General features: G+C 40.9%; 1 protein-coding gene across 20 annotated transcripts in view; it reads left to right on the top strand.

Annotated features, from left to right (window-relative positions):
• The window catches only part of GRIN2B (glutamate ionotropic receptor NMDA type subunit 2B), an 849,505-nt gene that overhangs the window by 384,778 nt on the left and 442,908 nt on the right, over window positions 1-21,819 (top strand). Inside the window, exons 2-3 of one of the 20 annotated variants that reach the window (XM_077170143.1) lie at window positions 5,283-5,519; window positions 6,528-6,959. The exons of the other annotated variants lie outside the window; for them this stretch is intronic. The gene's annotated coding sequence lies outside the window, so the exon portion shown is untranslated. The remainder of the gene's footprint in view (window positions 1-5,282; window positions 5,520-6,527; window positions 6,960-21,819) is intronic. 20 annotated transcript variants of the gene reach the window in all.

The following is a 21,819-nucleotide window of genomic DNA, read 5'->3' as shown; positions in this document are numbered from 1 at the left end:
GTGACCTCTTTCTAGTTGGAGAAAAAGCTGCCTTACCTTATGCAAAATTGTGGACCATTTTTGTATTTTTGTAAACATTTCTTTTCAAATTTGTCTCACAGATGGAGTATTTTAAATACAAATGACAACATAGGTTTTTCTTTAAAGAATCTAAGTCTAGTGAAATGATTGCCTATTATCAAGCTGTTCAAGCCTTGGGATATGAGTACATCAACACTAAGGTTTTTAAGTTTCATAAGTTGGGAAAAGAAACCTGAACACAAATGAGATGCACAAAAGTTTATTCAAAAATTTGATAAAGTTTGATTAGACCATTTTAACTGCAATTTGGAAAGATCTTTTGGACATTTTAACAAAACGAAAGTGAGAAATTACAGACTTGTTTGGGAAATATTTGAAACACTATTTATCAAAGGCTATTTTTATTACTATCTAAATGGAAAGCTAAAATCACTTCCTTTTTTTCTTTTTAAAACAAATATTTCATATTTTAAAGAACTCAGTTTTACAGGAATATTTGAAAGATACCATCATTTATTATCAACATTTATTTATTAAAGAAACAAGAGAAAATTCAGATAAAAATGAAGGAAAATGAAACAAAAGAGATGAAGATGAGCGATGAAACTAATGGAAATTAATCTGACATTGAGGATTGAATTCTACCATATTTTCCCCAAATTATAATAAAGCTGTAATTGTTTAAGAAGAAAAGAGACATTTTGAATAAAAGAAATGAATAGGCTCTTGGATTGTTTTATAATCCAATTAATGAAGAGGTGTGGATCATATGACACATTGAGAAAAGATTTAAATTTCTTGCTGGTTTGACACAAAATACTGACACTGATGAAGGTCAACATAAAATGCATTATACATTACAACCTGGATAATGAGTATTGTCAGTTCAGGGGATATACAAATTAGTCACTACAGTAGTTTAAGGCTATTATGTACCCCAGAAAAGGCCATGCTCTTTTAATCTATTCCCATGTATGTGGATCTATTGTGAGTGGGAACTTTTGATTAGGTTATTTCGATTGAGATGCAACCTGCCTCAATCTCGGTGAGTCTTGATCCTCTTGCTGAAGTCCTTTATATGAGGATAAAACATCTAAAGAAGCAAAGAAATGAAATTCAGAGAAAAAGCCACAGACAGAGAAGCCAGAAGAGGAAGCAACGGAATCTGGGAGAGAAGGACCTGTATACATCACCACGTGACTGGCTATTTGCGAAAAGAACCCAAGCTTGCTGGTAACCAGTCTTCAGAGAAGGTATCATCCTGTCGGTGCCTTAATTGGGACATTTCCATGGCCTTAGAACTGTAAATTTGTAAACTAATAAACGCCCATTATAAAAGCCAGCCCATTTCTGGTATATTGTGTTTTGTCAGCTTTAGCAAACCAAAATAGTTACTGTATAAGAAAACATGAAATCCTCAAAATCTTATTGCTTTTATGAAATAAATTTGATAAAAGTCTTCCCAACTTTGAAAAGAATCCTAAAAATTGTGTGTGGCAGTATTAATCACAAATTATGAACCAGCATGAATATTTTCTAAATTATCTATTATGAAAAATAATTTTCAAACAACCATGTTGAAGAACAGACTGAATTCTTTCTATTATCACCATAGAAAATATAAACCATGATATGAGGTGGTGTTCAAAGAATATGCAGTCAAAAATATAGAAAAACAAGTGTTATAGAAGTGTCTGGAAATTAATTAATAAAAATAATGTTATTTAGATTTTTTTGATTTGGGGAGAATTTATATGTATTTGGGGATGGGAGAAAGGGGGAGTATTCGTAAAAATAAAAGAATTTAATAAGAATACCACAAAACAATTCAAGTGAAGGAACTAAAGCTAGATAAGATAATTTTTTAGAAATGTGATTTAGTTATTATTTTATTTTATTTATTTATTTATTTTTTTATACATGAGCAGGCATCGGGAATCGAACCCAGGTCCTCTAGGCATTCCAGGCAAGCGTTCTTGCCTGCTGATCCACTGTGGCCCGCCGAGCCACTGTGGCCCGCCCTAGTTATTATTTTAAGCATTCACTTTCACACCAAAATTTTTATTCTTTTCCTTAAATAGGGACCCCAAATTATATGTGGCAAGTCCCACAAAACTTGGACCTGGGACCCACTCTTGGGTAACATTGTTGGACCTGAAAGACCCTGCTAGATAAATACATGTCTTGTGTCTTGAAACACTTAATGGTCATGAGCTAGGTGTGGGCTTTGCATCTGTTGATTGTGCCACGGGTAAGAGTGCTTGCATCTCCTGAGGTCCTCTCCTTGGGTCAAGTGAGCTAGCAGACTACCTCCATCAGTGTCATTAGCAACCTCAGGCAAGACCTTTTACTTCAATAAACAAGGCTATGAAATATAACCCAACATCTTGTAATACTATATTGCTCTCTCTCTGACTAGGAGTTAAGAAATGCATATTTGCAACATTGAGAAACAGGCTTTCAAATATTATGAGTCTAGGTGATCTCTGAAACAGATTTATTGAAAGCTTTGTGGTCTGTGGAGGCAAAGGTAGTTCATGAGAAATGCAAGTGCGTGACAAGGAGTCTGAGAAATAAGGAGAGAAGTGTTTCTCCCCTTAAATGGACAATGGGCAATGAATACCATGGAAAGAGATATCACTTTCCACTTTACAAGTTGCTTGGTCCCTAGAATTAGCTATTCCGGGGTCAGGAAGACTGCTTGGGAAAGTGGTTTCAAATAGTTATCAAGAAAACTTAATATTTATTGAGCCCCTCCCAATCTGGAATTGTGTGGGGTGCTGAGAATATATGGAGAACCTAGATACTGGTCTGTATGCTTAAGATGTTAAACAGCTAGCTGGAAAGATAGGAAATATGCGTAAGAATGCAATTTTAAGTTTACCCATATGAAACTGCCTTTTTATTGTAAGTCAATCATGGTCAATTCATATGGTTGGCAATTTCATGTAATTGAATACCAGCAGTTTCATATGGTTTAACACAAATAGTTATGGAAGGATTATTTTCCTTTCAGTGGGCCAATTCTTCATAATACAGGACCAATGTCCAATTTAGTGTTTAGTTTCTCTCGTCCCTGAATAATACATTCCAGTAGCATCACCCAGTCTTTGTGATAACTGATCAATCAAACTCCTCTACACGTTTCCAAATGCTGATGGTAGGAGTCAGGAAATGATGGTTAAGTGCTATAACTCATTTAAAAATCCTTTAAATTGTTACAGAAATCAATTCAGGCTTGATTGGCTGAAAAATATCCCCAAAGGAGGTGGGACTTTAGCTGGAAACTGAAGGGCAGGATTTAGGAGAGGGGATCTGCAAGTTCATTCTTCCCTCTACACTTTCAAAAGTGAACAGATTGGAGTGGAATTGCAGGGTTGGGGTGGAACAGAAAATAAAAGGAAGAAAAGAATAGTCCAATTATGATGAAGGGGATTGAAGATACAAAGGGAAAGGTGGACTCTGAGGTTGAAAAAAGTAGATTAAAGGTCAACTCCATTCTGAAGGTAATGGGCGTTGCTGGAAGATACAAGGGAGAGTGTTTTAGGAATGCCCCGTAGACCCCTAGCTCTCCGTATACTGCTCACCTCCTGGAACCCATGTTCCAACAATTGGAAATCTGTATGTAGAGTGGGGCATGCAGATTAGGGGTGGTTCTGCAGTTCTTCAAAGGGGAGGAGGATCAGCCCAACCACGGCCTTAGAAAATTAATGATACCCAAACTGAGAAAGATTAATTTGTATGTGAACACAGGCATTCGTGTTTTCATGTAATGCTCATGTGTGTGTCTTAAAAATCCTGCAGTCAAAGATTAAATCAAACAAAACCCAGGAAACATGAAAGAATTAGTTCAAGTGCATTGTGAGTGCTGTCTTTTCCCTAGGACAGCAATACACACCTTTTGTGTATATAAGAATCCCCATTCCAAAGATATTACCACTGAGGATTGTTTCCTTGTTTTTATGGCTGCTTCTCAGGAATGTTGATGAGAAGCTGGTGGTAAAACCGATATGAAAATGTGCCACCATTGTAATATTCTGGACCTTTGGAAAGACAATGGATGAGAATAAAAAGTGATATATACATAATAATATTACTATTAAAATAAATAATATTACAGGTGGCAAGTGCTATGAAATATTAAACAGTTCAAGAGGAAGAGGGGTGAATGGATGCTTGCCTTTTAAAAGAGAGCAGGCTTGTATGTGCCATGATATCTAATGGTCTCTTCAAGGACTTTTAAAAAAAGGCTCCACCTTAATAAATATATCGCAAACTCCTCACCTTAATAAATATATCACAAACTCCTCAAGCCCTCACTGGCATTCAGCAAAGAGCGTATATAGTCTGTTCTGTATAATTTAGCCCTTAAATGGCATTTGCCTTGCTTTGTTTCCTATTGTATTCTGTGTCAGCCTCATATGCTCAATATAGATCTTAAGCTCCTTGAAGGCAAGAACCTGGCCTAAAATTGCGTCCAACATACGGGTGCACGTACGAAGCAAATGTTGATTTACCGAAAATAAAAGGGATCTTAAATTTCAAACTGCGGCTCAGCCTTTGAGATGGTTTCCGCAGCCTAGCGCGGCCGCCCACCAGAGGCACTGTCTCGCTCCCCTCACCCCTCAGCAGCCCTTTCTCCTTGCTGTTTTCCTCTGTGTCCAGGAGGAGGCGCCACAGACTCGGGTTACGCTTTTTTTCCCCCCTTCCTACCCTACTTCTACAGCACATGACATGGGAAGCTGCCTCCGCCAGAGTCTTAGCAATAGGAGTGAGGGGGTGAAGGGGTTTGGGGGTGGGCTGGGGTGGGGGATGTGGAGAAGGAGGACACGCACGCACAGGCTCGCCCTGGGAGCAGAAACATCTCCCCCAGGTTCGTGGGCTTCTCCTCCCACCGAAGCCACTGTGTGAGGGGTAGGTGTGTGTGTGTGGCAAGTTTTTTAGTGTGAGATCCAAATCCAGACCAGGCAACCTGTGATCTCCGTGTTCCCCTCTTCCCCGCCCCCCTCACCCCGCGTCCCTGGTGATTAATACCCATTTTTCTTACTCTCCCCCTGCCACCCCCTCCTCCTCTTCCTCGCCGGCTGCTGTGCGGTTGACTTACACAGCCTGCCCCCGCCCGCTTCCCCTCCCCCGGCTCCAATCATCACCAACTGGAATCTGGGCTCCTGCTTCTCCACACCCCCCCAACTCTTTTTTTGAGAAAGGAAGGTCCCCCTCCACCCCCTTTCAAAAACCACTTCCTTCGGCTTCACCTCTAGGAAATCTCGGGGCTTTGCACTATCGAGAAGTGCTCGTCAGGGTGCTTCTTGATCACCACCATCCAGAAGTGCTGGCGTCCAAATGCATTTCCTTTTGCTTTGCAAAGAAGAGTCGTGAACTTCAACCCTCCCCGAGACGGATTATTAATCCTGCTTTGCAGGAAAGAAAAACCCTCAATCCCTGCCATCGGCGACCCCTTCCTGGAGACTCTGGAATCTCGGAGGCGCTCAGAGCCGGTAAGTAAATATTAGCGTTGGAATCTCTGAGCTCACTTGAGGGTTTGCGGGTGCCGGAAGATAAAGGGTCGAAGCAGTGGAGCCGTTGACCAACCTGGTGTTAGGTAAAGCTCTTAAATCTAGCAAAACCCAGCACTCGCTAATTTGGATGTGGCTTTTTTTTTTTTTTTTTTTAAGGTATTTTGGAGGGTGTGTGTGCGGTGGGAGGGGGGGCGGTAGGGCTCTTTCTGGTCTCTCCGGAGTGGGGTGGGGGTGGGGGGCGGTGAACCCTATCCCCGAATAGAGGTTGGACAGCGGTGTCCCGGGCGGGAGCCACGCGCCGCGACCATCAGTCCAATCGACCCGTTGCAGGTGAAGCCCCCTGTGCTGCACATCAGCTTGGCGGTAGCGTGAGTGTGCGCGGGGGTGAGTGTGCGTGGGGGTGAGTGTGAGAGCGCGCGCGGGGGCGCGTGCGCGCCGGGGGCGTGTGAGTGCGTGTCAGTGTGCCCCTTCCAAGAAATGCCCAGTGTGCATCCTGTGCACAATCAGAACCCATTCAGCACCAGCCCGGGGTGGGAGGAGGCGCTGCTGTTGGAGGCTATGGAGAGAGCGAGACAGACATGTCAGCAGCAATGCAGATGGGGCTGGGGGCCGCGCTTGCTGGCGAGTTAAGTGGGGATTGTGTTTCTGCGCGTGTGAGTGTGTTGCTATATGGTGCCTCCTCCCCTCCCTTCTCCTTCCTTCCCACCTTCCCTCCTTTGCTCGCTTCCTCCCTCTCCTCTTCAATTCAGGTTGGCTTTTCCATCTCTCATCCATGCCTGTCCCAGGAATGGTATAGCCAGACCTTTTCTGAATTATTTATAGACCCATGCCAGCTGTTTTCAATTCCTCTTGTGTGCACTCTTTGGGAAATGCGGGGTTTCCTCCCCCTTTCCCTTAAAACAAATTGATATCTTTTTCGGAATGCATTTTTCTCACCCTTTGGGAGACACTGGAATCAAACCCTGACCACCTCTTTTCTCCCCTTAGGAAGGGGACGCTTTGGGAATGACCATGCTCCACGGAGAGAGGGAGCCGGCCCCCAGCTTCTCCACACAGAGCCTCCTCTGCTAAAGCTCCAAGAATCAAAACCTATAATTGCCAGAAGAATCACTTAAAAAAAAATATTCCAGCCACTAGCCTCACATGCCAACGGAATGATTACTATGGATTCTGCATTGTGAGCTCGTCTCCATACCCTGAATTTTCTTTCAATTAAATCTTTTTTTCTTTGAATTTGCATCTCTTCAAGACACAAGATTAAAACAAAATTCACGCTAAATTGGATTTTAAATGATCTTCCTTTCATTTACCCATCATCTTTCTTATGTGGATATGCAAGCGAGAAGCCGAGCCTGGACAGCCCCAACATGCTCACTCCCTTAATCTGTCCGTCTAGAGGTTTGGCTTCTGCAAACCAAGGTAGGGAAAATTCTGTTTTATCTCTTCTTCATCTGGGGTGGGGGTTCCTTGTTTGCCTGTCTCTTCAAGTCCCTCAGGTGCATCTTTTTTGAAAAAAGATAAAGGTAACAAGATATTAAAATAATGCTTTTTGGGGAAAAAGGCTTGATACAAAGGAAGGGGGGCACAAAGCTCCCATGTTATTTCTTTTCCTTGTCTTGTCAAATCTTGTCTTGGATTTTGGGGGGGCAGTGGAGGATGGGAGTATGTAGGGGCAGAAGATGTTGGTTGGCATGGGGGACATATGCATGCAGATATGACAAGGAAACCTGTGTGATTTTAGTTAAATAGCATTTGACTCACCCAGGCTAAAGCTTTGGTTTTTATGGGAAGCCAGAAATCTTTTGTCCCCCCAAGGCTGGCTTTTTTTCCCTTGCCATATCCATGCTCCATGCTTCCTAGCTCTTGTCTCCACCTTGCTAGGCTTAGCATCCTTTCTATGCCCTTCCAAAAAAAAAATAATAATAATAATGATTGAAATTACTGTCGTTGTTTTTAAGTGTCTAAAATCCACTTGCTGTCTAAAAGCTTGACACTGGGCCCAGAAATCCTGGGAGGCCTACTGCAGAGGGGCAGGTGTAGATGGGAGATCCGGCAGATCTCAGAACACCTGGTGAAGGATGTTGCAGGCTAAGAGGACTTAAAGCTCAAGCTTGGAAAGGAGGAATTATGTCAATATTCTGCTTCTAATTTGTATTTTTTTATGTGCTATTATTTTTGAGCTGTAAATTTCTCCTTCTGTCTACACATCTATTTATACCCACACATCCTCCAAGCAAACTGTTACTTCCACACTCTTGCAAAATGGCTATCTTGCAGAGTTCTAAAATGCTGTGCATGTGGAAGGGGTGCAGAATTTGACACGTGAGTCTTTGTGTTAAACAAAGAGATGTATCGTTTGCATGTGTTAGTCTTCTACCCTGAAAATAGAATTAATACTTTAATTTTTCACCTCTCATCAATTTTTGCAATATGTGAAATGTGGTTAGGCATCGTTTTAATGTACTTGAAAAGAGAAATAGCAGGAGAAATGGAAAAGACTTAGCTAATGTCTCTTCAGCTAGTCACTCATGCAATCCAAGACAACTCCTGAGGAAATCACATCATCCCTGGGCTAGAGGGCCATGATGGTGAGCTGGCTGCTCTTCTCTTTGGTCCATTGATAGCACCTCCCAAAACTCTAAGGTCCCCAAATGCAAGGATTCAGGTTGAGAAAAAGATCTTCAAAATCATGGTAGCAGAATCATTAATATCAATGATCTTTCTAAAAGTAATCTCTCCCCAAATCTTTTTTTTTTTGATTTTTTAAATAACAATGCTTTGAAACAATTTAAAAAAGGGATGTGGGAGAAGAAGCAGAAGCTCCTTATTGCACAAAATGACAGTCAACGGTAGTTCTTTATTGTCCAGAAAGGATGGATATAAATCAGATTCATCACCTTTTATTCCTTTGAGCTTTTATTGCTTAAACGCTAATCTGTAACCACTGTGTAATTAGAGTGAGAGGGTGGGATCCCACTTTGAACCATGTTCTCATCATCTCTACAAATAGCTGAGATTATCTTGTGTGCACTCACCTTTGAGGCACCTGAGTTGGTTCTCCACCTGCTTCTCTTTCAAGTGGGAGGATGAACTCTTAATTTTACTTCAAAATAGAACAGGGGCATGGGTGAGAAAAGCAGTGCCAGGGTGATGATTTCATGCATACACATGGGCAGAGAGCGAGGAGCGTATCCAAGGGGCAGGTAGCCCCTTTGCATCCCCAGTGCCTAGGATGGTGCCGTACAACTCAGAATGTTTATTGGTGATAAGGTTGGCAGGAGGCCTTTTCACAGGTTCTCAGCCACCTCATTCACCTTGAATACCATGCTGATGAGATTAAACTAGGTTTCAGGCTGTCACTAGTTGGCCCCATGACTTGGCAAAGGAAGTTCCACTAAGAGGGGAAGCTATTGAGGAAGAGAAGGACATGGAGGATGGGGGGTAGGAAAGGTCTAAGGAGTAAGGAGAGGCAACAGAAAAGGGCTTGTTGGGATTCCGGGAAGAATCACCACAGGTGGTCTGTACCTTCTCCACCTGCAAAGGCATTTTGGAGACCCAGGTGAGGAGACAGGTGTTCCTCATCCTCATGAACCTTCTCCCTGAGGCTGTGACTCGGGGTGTTCAGGGCTGTCTGGAGGCCATTGTGCTCTTTTTTCCTTATAGCACAAATTGCTAACTGGGTTCTATTTTGTCTTCTCTCCTGCCAGTGTGGGTTAGATGGGAAAGAAATGTGAGCGTTGGTGGGAAGAGGAGAAAATCAATTTCAATTGAAAAAGCTCCATGATGTGCAACTAAGAAAAAAGATTAATGGGCAATAAAGACATCCTTCCTGATCAAAGATATTAGACTGGTGGCTTCAAGGAAAGCAGAACAACAGGGTTATCTTCTATATCCGTGTTTCAGGTGTAGCAAAGCATTTTGGACCTGTGAATATCGAGTCAGAGACCAACTTGGAGAGAGATGTTAATGTGTGAGAAGAGCAGGCTGTGCCACTGGAATGTCTAATTTCTTCCTCTTTCATTGGCTTCATCCCTAGGAAACCCATCTGTCCAAAGACTCTTGCTTTGCCACTGTATGTATGTAATTTATGGCAGAGTTTAATACAGGCAGAGAGAACAGGTAAAGAGGCCAAGGAACAGGACAGTAGGGGGAAGAGAAAAATTCCTCGTCACTACTTTGCACACCTAGCACTTTTCTTTCAGGCTGAGTTCTGAGAAGAGCGTCTTTGCCTGGCAGAAAGGTGAACAGCAGTTACCTTAAGTTTGTGTTCCTGCTTCACCTCTAGAAATAGGTCTTTGGAACCTTGACCATCTTCCTGGGCTTTCACAGTTCATGTGCCTCTGCTTTGTGTGAGGAGGGGCCATTGGCTCCCTGGAGATGGGTATGTGGAATGGTTGGTTGGTTGGATGAGTGGGAGTTGAAAGGGAGAAATAAGACTGAGCTGATCCAGGCTTTGGCCACATCATTACCTTGCAAAGCATTCAGCCGGTCCCTCCATGGATACAGTGTACCCAGGGTGCAAGATTTTTTTTCATATTTTCTTGTTCAAGAATCTGAAAATGAAGGTGTGGTGTCCACTGCAACTAACAGGCTAAAGCCAAAAAATTTAGCTGATATTTATTGACTATGAAATATAGGAGGCAGGAGAAAGGACAGGTTGTTCGTGAAGAAACTTCAGCTACAAACCAGCCTCTAGGAGGTAGGGAAGAGAATAAGCCAGGGTGGAACTCACCATCCTAACGGTCGACAACTATTTATCCAAACAATAGCCTTCCCTCCTTACTAATTAGAACAGAGGCTGAGAAAACAACCCATCTCCTTTGACTTGTCATGGTCAGGAATGGATGAGCTGAAAAAGTTAAGCTTATTTTACTCCATGCCATCCCATGCACTCCTAAAGAATTCTAGAGATTTCCTCCTTTTAGTAATCTACATTTTCATTCTCTGATGCTGTGCATACAGTCAGATACCAATACCTTCTCTCTCTGTAAATAAATATACATCAAAAGGGTTACTGGTCTAATGAATTGTTCACATTTATTAAAGTGCATCTCCTCTTTGCAACCACAAGAAAAAGACTCCAGGGAGAGTAGATTAGTGGTTGAATTGATATTATCTTTCAGGAGGCAGAAGACAAGAACAGAATGTGGCTGGGATGCCAGAGCCAGCATAACTCAAGGGGGGCGGGGGACTTTCTGAGGTTTTCCTGTGCCTATTACTGGTATGTCTGTGGTCATTACACACACAAAAAACATGATATGAATGAGCTTTGGAGGAAATGTGAACCTACACAGGTATGTTCAGGGAACCTCTGGTTATTCCCTTGATGCTCTCCAATCACCTTTCTCTTGTCTTTTCACTTACTAACACTTTCAACTGAAGCTGGCAGAGAGGGGGACATAGCCCATACGTTTTCCCCTTGTTAAAACCCTCCATGACTACTCCAAGCAGAGTTGGTTGCTTTGTCTTCTGTGCTTCACCAGCACTTGCTTACACTTCTTCGCACTCTTTATCCTGATTTTGTTTGCATGTCCTATTTCCCCAAGGAGATTGTGAGCTGCTTGAGGGTAGAGAGAAATGCTTTATTCATCTTGAAATCACTTGGACTTAGCATTGTGACTGACACAAAATGGATACTCAAAATATATTGAATGAATGGGGAGAGGGAATGAAATATTAATTAGTCAATAATGCTGTCTGTTTGTTTTGGAGGGTACAGGATGGGTTTGAAGTTATGTTAGAGGAAATAAAATGTCAAAGCTGTGTGAAACTATAGAAAGCATCTACTCTGACCTCATCTAATAGACGAAGACACTGAGATCTGGAGAAAGGAAGTGATCTACCTGTGATCATGTTGCTGCTTAGTGCTAGAACTTGACCAATGCTTTGTGTACCACACCATTGATTAAAGTGAGGTGTGGGGGTTATCTGTGGATTTAGATGTCTGCATCAGTGTTTCCCAAACTTTTTGTATATAAGAATCACCTGGGGATCTTGTTAAAGCGCAGATTCTGATTCTCTGGCTCTGGGGTGGAGCCATGCATGATAAGTCTATACCATCCCTGCATCTAATCATAAACCAGGGTTAACGTGGGCAGTTCTACATATATTCTATTTTTGGGACTGTCAGCATCTCAGCTTTGCTCTAAACCAAGGAAAAATCAGCAAAAAACCTACGTATTTAAGTTCATCCACCTCCTTTCTTCTTTCACTCTTGCACCCATGAACATCTTTTGTCTCTTCCCCTTTTTTCTTTCTCTGCTCTTTCATTCCAGTCCTTCTCATCTCTCATTCCTCTTTCTTCATTTTTCTTTCCTTTATGTCTTTTCTTGCTCCTTAGTTTATCTCTATTTTAACATCCATTAGTCTCTTTTCTTACACATTATTCTTTTCTTTTAAATTTATTTGTTTTTATGTCTTTTGATCTACTCCTCAATTGTTGAACAAACATTGGTTGAGATGTTTGTCAAACATTGTGCTATGAAGAAGAACTGGCTGTGGTCTGTGCCTTTCAATAGCTCATGATCCTGCAAAAGAGACAATGTCAGGACATAAACATATGCTTAGGTAAGACCTATAAACAAGAGAAGACTGGGAGAATGAGGAGAGCTTCATGGATGGATTGAAATTTAAATTATGTCTTGAAGGCTAAATAGGCATTTTCAGGGAGAAGAAGAGAAAGTTCATTGTAGGAGGGCAGAGAACACATAGAGAAACAAGTAAAAGAACCTTCCTCCTGCTCTTTCTTGTATCCCTTAATTGGGGGTAAAGTATATAAAAGGAATGTGCTGGCTCATTGAGTAGGTATTTCAATGATAAGGCCAGGGAATAAAGTTAGGCCTTTTAAGGAGAGGAAAGAGGCTCTAATTTCTGTTAGTGATTCTATAGTCAGTGAACCCTAGCCCTGTTTATTATGCTTGCCTCTAGAATGAGTAAGTGATACAGTTTTCATCTTAGACCACTGGATTGCAACTAACTTTGTTGATGGCCATTACAAAGAAAGGACAGCTATTAGTTGGTTTGTGTCCAAGGACAGAGCTGGATCCTAGCCTAAGCCAAACGACTCAGAGTGAAGGATCAGCCTAGCCCCACATAACATAGTGAGGTAGAGAGTTGCCATGCCATTTGGACACTAGCTGCTTTCTATAATGGTAAAGGAAAGTGATGGAAGAAGAGGGGCTCAATTATTCTCAGGAAACTTACCATGCTTTTTGATAGCCTCTTTAGATTTTAGAAGTTTTTACTCATGGAAATACTCTGATGTAGAAATGATGGGAGACTTAATGGTCTAGTTTATTTTATTTAAAGTAAAATAATTTAGTAAAATAAAGAAGAGTACTATGCCTAAGGGAAGATGGGTTTGAAGTGGATGTTTCTCTAAATTTTATTTGCATCTTTTTCTGCTCCCCATCCTTCTACTTTTTTTTTTCCCTCCAGTTCCACCATTTTTCTGCACCTTGTGGTTTGTATTCATTTCATTAGCAAAAGGAACCTAAGCTTGGGTTGAGAACTTTTAAAGATCCGTTACATACAAATATTAATAAGTTTAAACTTATTAATTCTTATATAGAGCCTCCAAGGGCTTCAACTGGATGGAATTTCTTAGTCAGATTTTGTTTCTTTTCAAGAGGAGGGACTTGGAAACAATGGTTGGATAAAAGCACTACATGTTGGGGTGGGAAGAAGAGAGTCTTAGAAGAAAACTAAAATGTATACGACAACTTTAATCCTTTTTCCAAAGCCAATTGTACTCTGTGAAAATGCCCCCATTTTCTGAAGCAATCCTCCCACCTTCTAGGTGCCCTCTTGGTGAGAGGGCAAAAGAAGTGGTTAGGATCTGAGGGGATTTACTTCCCAGAGTGTGGTTACTCAGCTATCACAGTAAATTATGTCTTTGGACTCGAGATCAGTATATTCTGTGTGTATATGCAAACACACACATAACATGTACCTATATGCACTAGGTTTGTGCATTTTTGAATGTTTGCTCAGTGACTTAGCTATCAAATACAGTAGACCCAAATAATTCTTAAGTGCATTAAATGTGTGTGTGCAATTTGGTGCAATAATGTAGGTGGTGTGTGTGACATGGGATGGTAGAGGATTCATGACAGGTACCTTGGACAGTCTCATCTGTCCTTGTCCACCACCACTTAAAAATTGGAAGTGGTTCTAAAGTTAGTCACATGGTCTGAAGACACATATGTGTAACGGAGTCCCATCTGTTGAATCTCATTTCAGTGCTTTCCCCTCCCTCACCTGCCTCACAATTCATCTTGGAATGCATGCTCCTTACATCATCAGCCAGTGGTGGGCATTGGCTCATCTGTGTGTCTTCAGAGCTCAGGGTACTCTCTTTATATGTGATGGATCTTTAAAAATGTTAGTCTTGCAGGCTGTCCCGTAGCTGCTGAAATGATAACAGAGGAGGTGGTAGTTTTGGGAGATAGAAGATTCTATTTGGATCTGCTTTTACTACTTTATTTTGTGACAATGGGCAAACCATTGACTCTGGGCCTCAATTTTTCTCACTCCCCTAACAGTGAAGATAGGTTAAAGCAGTGCTCCTTAAACCCAGTTAAATGTTAGAATCACCTGCAGAGCTTCAGAACAAAACACAAAGCAGAAAGACTTAGTCTGCCCCTGCTGTGCCCCCTCCCCCCCTCCAAAAAAAATAAGTGGATGCTCATGTCCAGGATCTACCCCAATAAGTTAAATTGGAATCAGAAATTCTCAGAGAGGGACTCAGACATTGTCATGTTAAAAAGTTCTCCCGGATATTCTAATGTGCAACCAAATTTGAGAACCACTGGGCTAGGATGATTGTCAAGGCACCTATTAGCTCCAAACATTATGTAATCATGGCATTTTAACATGTAGTATGACACCCCATTACTGTTCAACTGTTAAATGTCTAGTAGAGGATCTCTTGGTGAGAGGGCAAAAGAAGTGGTTAGGATCCGAGGGGATTTACTTCCCAGAGTGCATGCAAGGGGTGAAACCAGCATTTCAGTTAAGAGTAGAGCTGTGTTTTCACCCTGTTTCTGAGCTCACTCAAGGCCAACGCAGGCCTGGTGCTGAAAATTGGGAAAGTTAGGGAGAATGCTTTCCCTGACACCCTTGAAACAGGTGTGGCTGTGAACTAGGACGAGCGGGTCTTGGTGTTGCAAACATCCTCTGTTCCACTGAGTCTTTATTGAGGGTGTCCCATTTCTCATCTTGGAGAGAAAGCCTCATTTCACTCCTTCGTAACACTGTAAATAGAGGAAAACTATTAATAAGTAGGGCTGGGTGAGCAGACCCTGGTTGACTGGTGAGGGATGTGAACGTTGCAATTATCTTCGTGCTGGTTGGAATTCGCTAGCCATGTCACCCTCCCTCTCAGTGCCTGAAGTAGAATATTAAAAGCACGAAGAGGAGGAAGAGGGTAGGAGGCATTAAGATGTCGTTCTTCTCAGACTGTAACTTTAATCACTGATTATTAGGCTGGCTTGGTTAATAGTTTTCTCACATCCTTCCTTTTTGTTTCCCTCCCTTCCCCATTTAAAAATAAATGCAAACCAAAATGTACACAGGTGGAAAAAAAGCAGATTTATGTATCTGTGTTCCTTTAAACAAACTGACTGTAAAACAATAAGAATATTTATTCTTTTTGGACACCTAATAGCTGTTAGAGGTAAGAGAGAGGAGTTGAGTGTAGTTTGGACTTTCAGTGGTGTTTGGTGGGATATGCAGAGGTGCAGGGCATTAAATATTTAGAAGAAAACTATGAGGTGTACTCATTGATATGAATTTAGAAATATCTAATAGTTGACCCTATGTAAGCAAATATCTACATTATTGATATACTGCAGTCTTTACCCTTGCATTTTTAACCATGCAGATCAGCTTCACCTGTGAGTTCTGTGGAGCCAGAATTGATGGCTTCAGGGTTCATGGTTCTCCTTTGTGTCACCTTGTGAGGGACTCCAGGATTACTTCTGGGTTTGAGGGGTAACAGAGAAAATTCCAGCTCTTATCTAGTTCTCTTTCCACCTGAATCCCCAATTTTCCTTCGGCTCATGTAGGTAAAAGGACTGCAGATAAAAGTCTACCCTGGCTTTGACTGGAAGATCTTTTTTTTGGGAGGGAGAATGAGGACTCTTTAGATTGAAGAAAGAAATACTGAATAGTTTTCTTAGAGTCTGTGTGCAGAGGAGATATCATTATTTGTTGTATAACTTGTCATTTTTCCGTGAGAACAGGTTTATGCTCTTTGTCAGCAATTATCCTCAGTGCTTAGTAGAGTGCTCTGTAGGCATGCTCAGTGTTACAACCATCAGAAAATAACATTGATTGTTAGTCAAGATGGTGGTGGCAATGAATGTGCATGGAAAATAAAGTCGACACATCTATACCTTGTGCCAGTTTGAAAGGATGTATGTACCCTAGAAAAGCTTTGTTTTAATCCTAATCACATTTTGTGAAGGCAGCCGTTTCTTCTAATTCCTATTCATTTGAAACTTTAATTAGATCATCTCCCTGGAGATGTGACTCAGTCAAGAGTGGTTGTTAAACTGGATTAGGTGAAGACATGTCTCCACCCATTCTAGATGGGTCTTGATTACTTTGCTGGAATCCTATAAAAAGAGGAAACATTTTGGAGAAAGAAGGAGATTCAGAGACAAAAGAGAAGGACAACAGAGAATGCTACAGAACCATGAAGCAGAGAATCCACTGGCCAGCAACTTTTGGAGATGAAGAAGGAAAATGCCTTCCAGGGAGCTGGAGAGGAAGTTAGCAGATGACGCCATGTTCACCATGTGCTTTTCCAGATGAGAGAGAAACCCTGACTGTGTTCACCACATGCCTGTCCACTTGAGAGAGAAACCTGAACTTCATCAGCCTTCTTGAATCAAAATATCTTTCCCCGGATTTCTTAGATTGGACGTTTCTACAGACTTGCTTTAATTGGGACATTTTCTTGGCCTTAGAACTGTAAACTAGCAACTTATTAAATTTCCCTTTTTAAAAGCCATTCCATTTCTGGTATATTGCAGCTGGCAAACTAGAACATACTCTTTATGTTTCCATTTCATTGCCTTCCAACCATCTTTTGGTGCTTTTGGTGTGATTCACTAGAGTTGAATGGGTGAGCATGTCTGTGGTGTCAGTTATAGGCAGAAGGAATGAAAACATACCCATTCTTTTATGCCTTGGTTGTTTGTCTGAGCTTTATTTCACACTGTGTTCAATAAGGGCATTTCTTCAAAAAGCTTTCATTATTAATTATGTGTTTTTCTTCCCTTCAAATCTGTCTAAATACTGTTCATTCCTTAAGGTCCATCTCAAATGTGCTCTCCTCCATGGAGTCTTGCTTGATCTCTTCAGCTAGAAATAAGTCCTTCTGTTTGCTCACATACTATTTTTCTGTTCCCTTTATTTCTAGTCCCTTTTTCTATATGCTGGCATTTGATACAAATCCCTTGGGGCTCTTTCATCTAGTCTCCCCTAATTACCCTCACTGTGCTATGCTTTCTGGAATAAATGGAATTGTGATAACTCACCTCATCCTTTCTTTTATATTCTGTACCTTTTTACAAAGATGCTTTGATTCCAACATAAATTCAAGGTTGCTCTGAAACTCATGAATGATCTTTCAGTAACCATAGCTGAGAATCTCGTTTGTTAATGAATCTGCATTTATGCAACTGAGGCAGAGGTAAGGGAGAGGTCCAAGAAAGTCAGAAATTAGGTAGCCAGAATTTTAGATCATTTAAGATGAACAGTGGAGTGAAAATGCTAGGAATTATTGCTATCAGTCCCAATATAATGCTTAGGCAAAAGGTAGTGCCTTTGTTTCAGACAACTTTCTATTGAAATTGGGCCTTGGATTGATAATAGATATTTGTGGTTTGCCAATTATATTCTAATCATATGTTATCTCATTTAATCCTCACAACAAAGCTGACATTTTTCCTGTTTCTCAGATAAATAGAGAAGAATTAGAGAGTTCAGGGTCATATAGCTATAAGCAGCAAGCCAGGATTGCTCCCTAAATTATATTAGAGCTGCCTCTTATTGTAGAAGAAGACAAAGGTTTATGTCACGTGTAGAGGAACCTATTAATGTACTTTGAAATTTTAGCTAAAAGTGACTTCCTTCTAGATCACTTCTCTTTGGGCTTTGCTCTTGGCAAAACACTAAGTTTTTTTTTTTTTTAATGGAAGAATGGATTCCTACAAAATAGCCAGTTCTGGAACTTAATTTAATTCAGAAAGGATGAAAGGTGAGAAATTTATGGCACTGGCCATTAGCATCTCCTTTATTTTTTGTGGGAGCAAAGGCTTGGGCATTATACCATTCTGTAAATATACTTCTCCTCTGACTTGGAGATTCTGCTTCCTCCAAGAGCAAACAAACCCTAATCACTGCTCATCTAATCTTTGCATTTTGAAGATTATCTGTTTTCTTTAATGGGTACCTACTTCTTTTGTTTTGTTTTGTTTTGTTTTTCATGGGCAGGCACCGGGAATTGAACCTGGGTCTCTGGCATGGTAGGCGAGAGCTCTGCCAATGAGCCATCATGGCCCACCCCCAATTTCTTTTTAAAACCATTCCTAAGCTACAACTTTGAGCAGAGACTACTGGTTAGAATAAGAAAATGGCAGTTAGGAATAATGCTTTGGGTTGCTGAATTTTATTATTAACAGAAATCATTATTATTGATATCCATAAGTTATATGTACCTCATTCCAAAAAGGATTTGAGGGAGTTGGTTTTGTTTTGAAACTCTGGATCAATTATTGCCTTGGAGGGCCAATTTATATAAATAAACATATCTCAAAAAATTAAATTTCATGTGCCTTTATTTTTTTATCCAAGAAAAAATATATCTCTAGTTGCCTCAGCTTTACCACATGCATATTTTAAAGCCACTTTTCATTAATTGAAGACCTCTCCTTCCACCCTTGCTCTGTGTGATCCAGGCAAGTTATACAACCTCACTGAATTTGCTTCCTCATCTGTAAAATGAAGTCTTTCCAGGGGACAATTATTCTGTTGTGGAGTGAACGAGAAACGTAAAAAAATAATCCCCTCAAATCATAAGTTTAATGTACATATATACATTAATAGATGTATTTTCTAGATATAAAATGTATCTAGAAAACTAGATAAATACTTGTCAGAAAGGAGAGCACGACTAATCTTTACAGCTTTATGTATGGGGCTATTTTTTTTCCAGGTTAATCTTTTATCTCTACATGATCCAAGAAGAGCAGGGACAGAGGTGGTGACATGAGCTGAGAAGAAGGATAATGTGAAAGGCTGCTTTGCACTCCAAGACTTTGCTTATGCCTCTCACTCTGTCTTCAGGGCCCTCCCCACCTCCCTTCATCAAGTTCACTCCTGATCAGCCTCAAGAGTCAGCTCTGCTCCAAGCCTTCCTGGTCCTATGGACTGGAATCCCTGCTTTCTTCATGCTCCTATAGCCTCTTCCCCCACCCCTGCCCTCACCCCCAGAATTAAAACGGTTGTTTCTATGCATCCCACCCCACCGTGATGTAACTTTTTCGAGGTCAGAAACAATGTTCCCATTCCTGTCCTTGCCAGCAGTCTTGCTGGCGTGTTAAGGCCCCTTAATAAACAGCTGCTGAGAGGATGTGAGCACACGTAACATGTACCAGGCCCTGAGCTCAGTGCTTTGTATGCGCTAACTAATTCAACCGTCAAACCCACCCTATGAGGTATGCACCGTTGTGATCTGCCTTGTATAGAGGAGGATACTGAAGAGCAAGGAAGTGGAAGGCTTGCTTAGCTGAAGTGGCAGAGACTTGAAGCCAGGAGTCTGGCTTGGGCCCACATTCTTCAATCCTGTGTGCTACAGCTTCAGAATAAATGTTTACGGTTGACTTTGAAGGGTCAGAGACTGAGAAGAAACAGATTGTGTGTCTGGCTCACAATTTTGAGGATGATGGAGGGTAGAGGAGAGCGTACAGCAGAATTTGAAGTGTGGTTAGGACCTGGATTTGTGTGAGCATTTGTGGGTCTTGTTTTCCTAATGTGCTCACTCAGGAGAATTGTCCAGAAATGCATAGAAATGTAATTAGCCATTTTGAGCTGATCTGTGCAGAGGGAGAGGTGGGTTGCATTTCTGGTACTTGCACTTCTCAAACACTTGCTGTTATCTTTGGGCTTCTGAACCTTTCCTGGCTACCTTCTTCTACAGTGGCATTTTAGGGGTATTGTGAGGTCCACTGGCCTGCACACTCCTCTACCCTTTCTTACCGCAGCAAAACATGGTGGTGCAGAAAGAAGTGTTTGATGCTAGAATGCAGGAGTCAGATGGCCAAGGTTTGTGTTCTGGCCCTTTTAGTTTATGGGTAAAGATCCTCACTTTTCTGTGTCCCCAGAGTCTGTCTCTCTAACTTAGGGAATTAATAATTCTGGTCTTTTGGGGTTATTGTGAGAATTAGATGAGTTATTTTATTCTGAATAGTACTAGCCACTGAGTAAGCATTCAGTAAATATTAATTACTATGACTGTCCCTGGACCTGACCCAGTAGCCATGCCACTCCCAGCTGGCTGGAGTGGTGGGGGTGTGATGCACAGCTGTCCCACATATGGGCCTGCGGTCCTGGCTGATTTAGAGGTCTCCAGATCAAGAGTGACATTGACTTCTTTGAGTATCCCATCAAATCATTGTTGGCAGGAAAGAAAAAAATGAAGAAGAGGTGAAATGTTTCTAGAATGTTTAGAGAACGGTAATGCTTAGTATAAAAAAATACAGGAGATATCCACAAAGAGGAGCCAATTTTGAGGATTTAAAGGTTGAAATGAGCCTTGGGCAAAGTGACCATGAACTGATTGAACATTGCATAAAATGAAGAGCTCCAAAGAAACCAGGCAAAAAATAATGATACATGTTGAGAAAGAAAGGAAGGTTTTCAAGGAAAGAAGGTAACAAACCAAAATGTTTGTGAGAACAGCAATCACATACATTTCTGGAGTGCTTTATAGTGTGCCAAGGGCGTTCTCGTCTGCTTCTTCCCAATACATTATTTGTTCTTTCCAAGAACTCACCAGGAGCAATTCTGGGCAGAAACTATTATTCCCATTTTATAGATGAAGCAATTGATGCACAAATTCTCCAATAGTGCCTGAAATTGAGCAATGAAGGAAAAAAGAGCTAGAATACAAACACAGCTTTTCTGATTCCCGAACCCAGGGCTCTAGCCCTGCCTTAAGATAGCATAAGTAAACAGCTTGTTATCTTGGATGAGAAAGCTTGGAGGAAGCCTAGAAAAATAAAACTTAATTGAAAAAGAAAAGTGAATTAGGTGGGCAGGCTAGCATATTCAGAAATAGTAAAGGTTGTGAACACTGAAAAGGCAAGTATTATAGGGTTTAGGGTAAAGGAATCATCGTTATTATTTTGTTTCTATAATTTTCCCAATTTTTATTAGAGCCATTATAAGTTTACAGAAAAATCATGCAGAAAGTAGTCTATATGTTTTTTACTTTCCAACTTTTTCACAATAAAATACATATTCAGATAATGATATAGGAAATGAAAAAAAACCTTTATGACAGGAATTAGATAAAGCATAAAAGCCAGTTCTATAAAGGGCAAGAGGCATATCCTTAATTTCTCAGAACTAAAACTGGGAACTGGTTAGTAACATGCAGCATGTACAAATGCACACGTGTGTGTTTTAAGTCTGGATTCTACCATGAGTTAGAACAAAAAGACAAGTTAAAATTGGAGAGACTCTTGAAACATTAATTAAGCAGAATATAATAAACAACCTTAGTCTTATTGACAGGTTCTAAAATGCTTTTAACAAAGAAATGGCCACGACAGGGCCAAAGACTTCCATTTGAGAAAACTGCAGAGAACTGAAAAGATATCTGAGGACCAGCTTATCACCTCCTTTTAAAAAGAGATGGTGGCTGTAAATTATAAACTCTTAAGCATAAATGTAAAATTGGAATATTGAATGTAATAGTTATCAACACCTTGAAGAGATTAGCACATAGCATTAAAATGCCTTGTAACAAACAAATCTTATTAGATCTGTAGTTCTGAGAGGAGGACAGATTGGTCAGGCTGTGGAGAACTAAGGAAAAGTAAGGAAAGTTTAAGATCCGGCTTCCCATGAGATTCTGCCCTTTAAACAGCGTAAATGGAGTAGGGTAAATAGATGGCACTCAAATGAAGTGCTGAACAGTGGCTGCTGGCAAGGGTCTTATTGCAGACATGTATTGGTTCTCACTGGGGGCAGCTTGGAGCCAGCA

This window comes from Tamandua tetradactyla, chromosome 7 (assembly GCF_023851605.1).
Source record: "Tamandua tetradactyla isolate mTamTet1 chromosome 7, mTamTet1.pri, whole genome shotgun sequence".
Lineage (NCBI taxonomy): Eukaryota > Metazoa > Chordata > Mammalia > Pilosa > Myrmecophagidae > Tamandua > Tamandua tetradactyla.
Note: the sequence above shows the minus strand (reverse complement) of the source record. Positions and strands in the feature narration are given on the sequence as shown.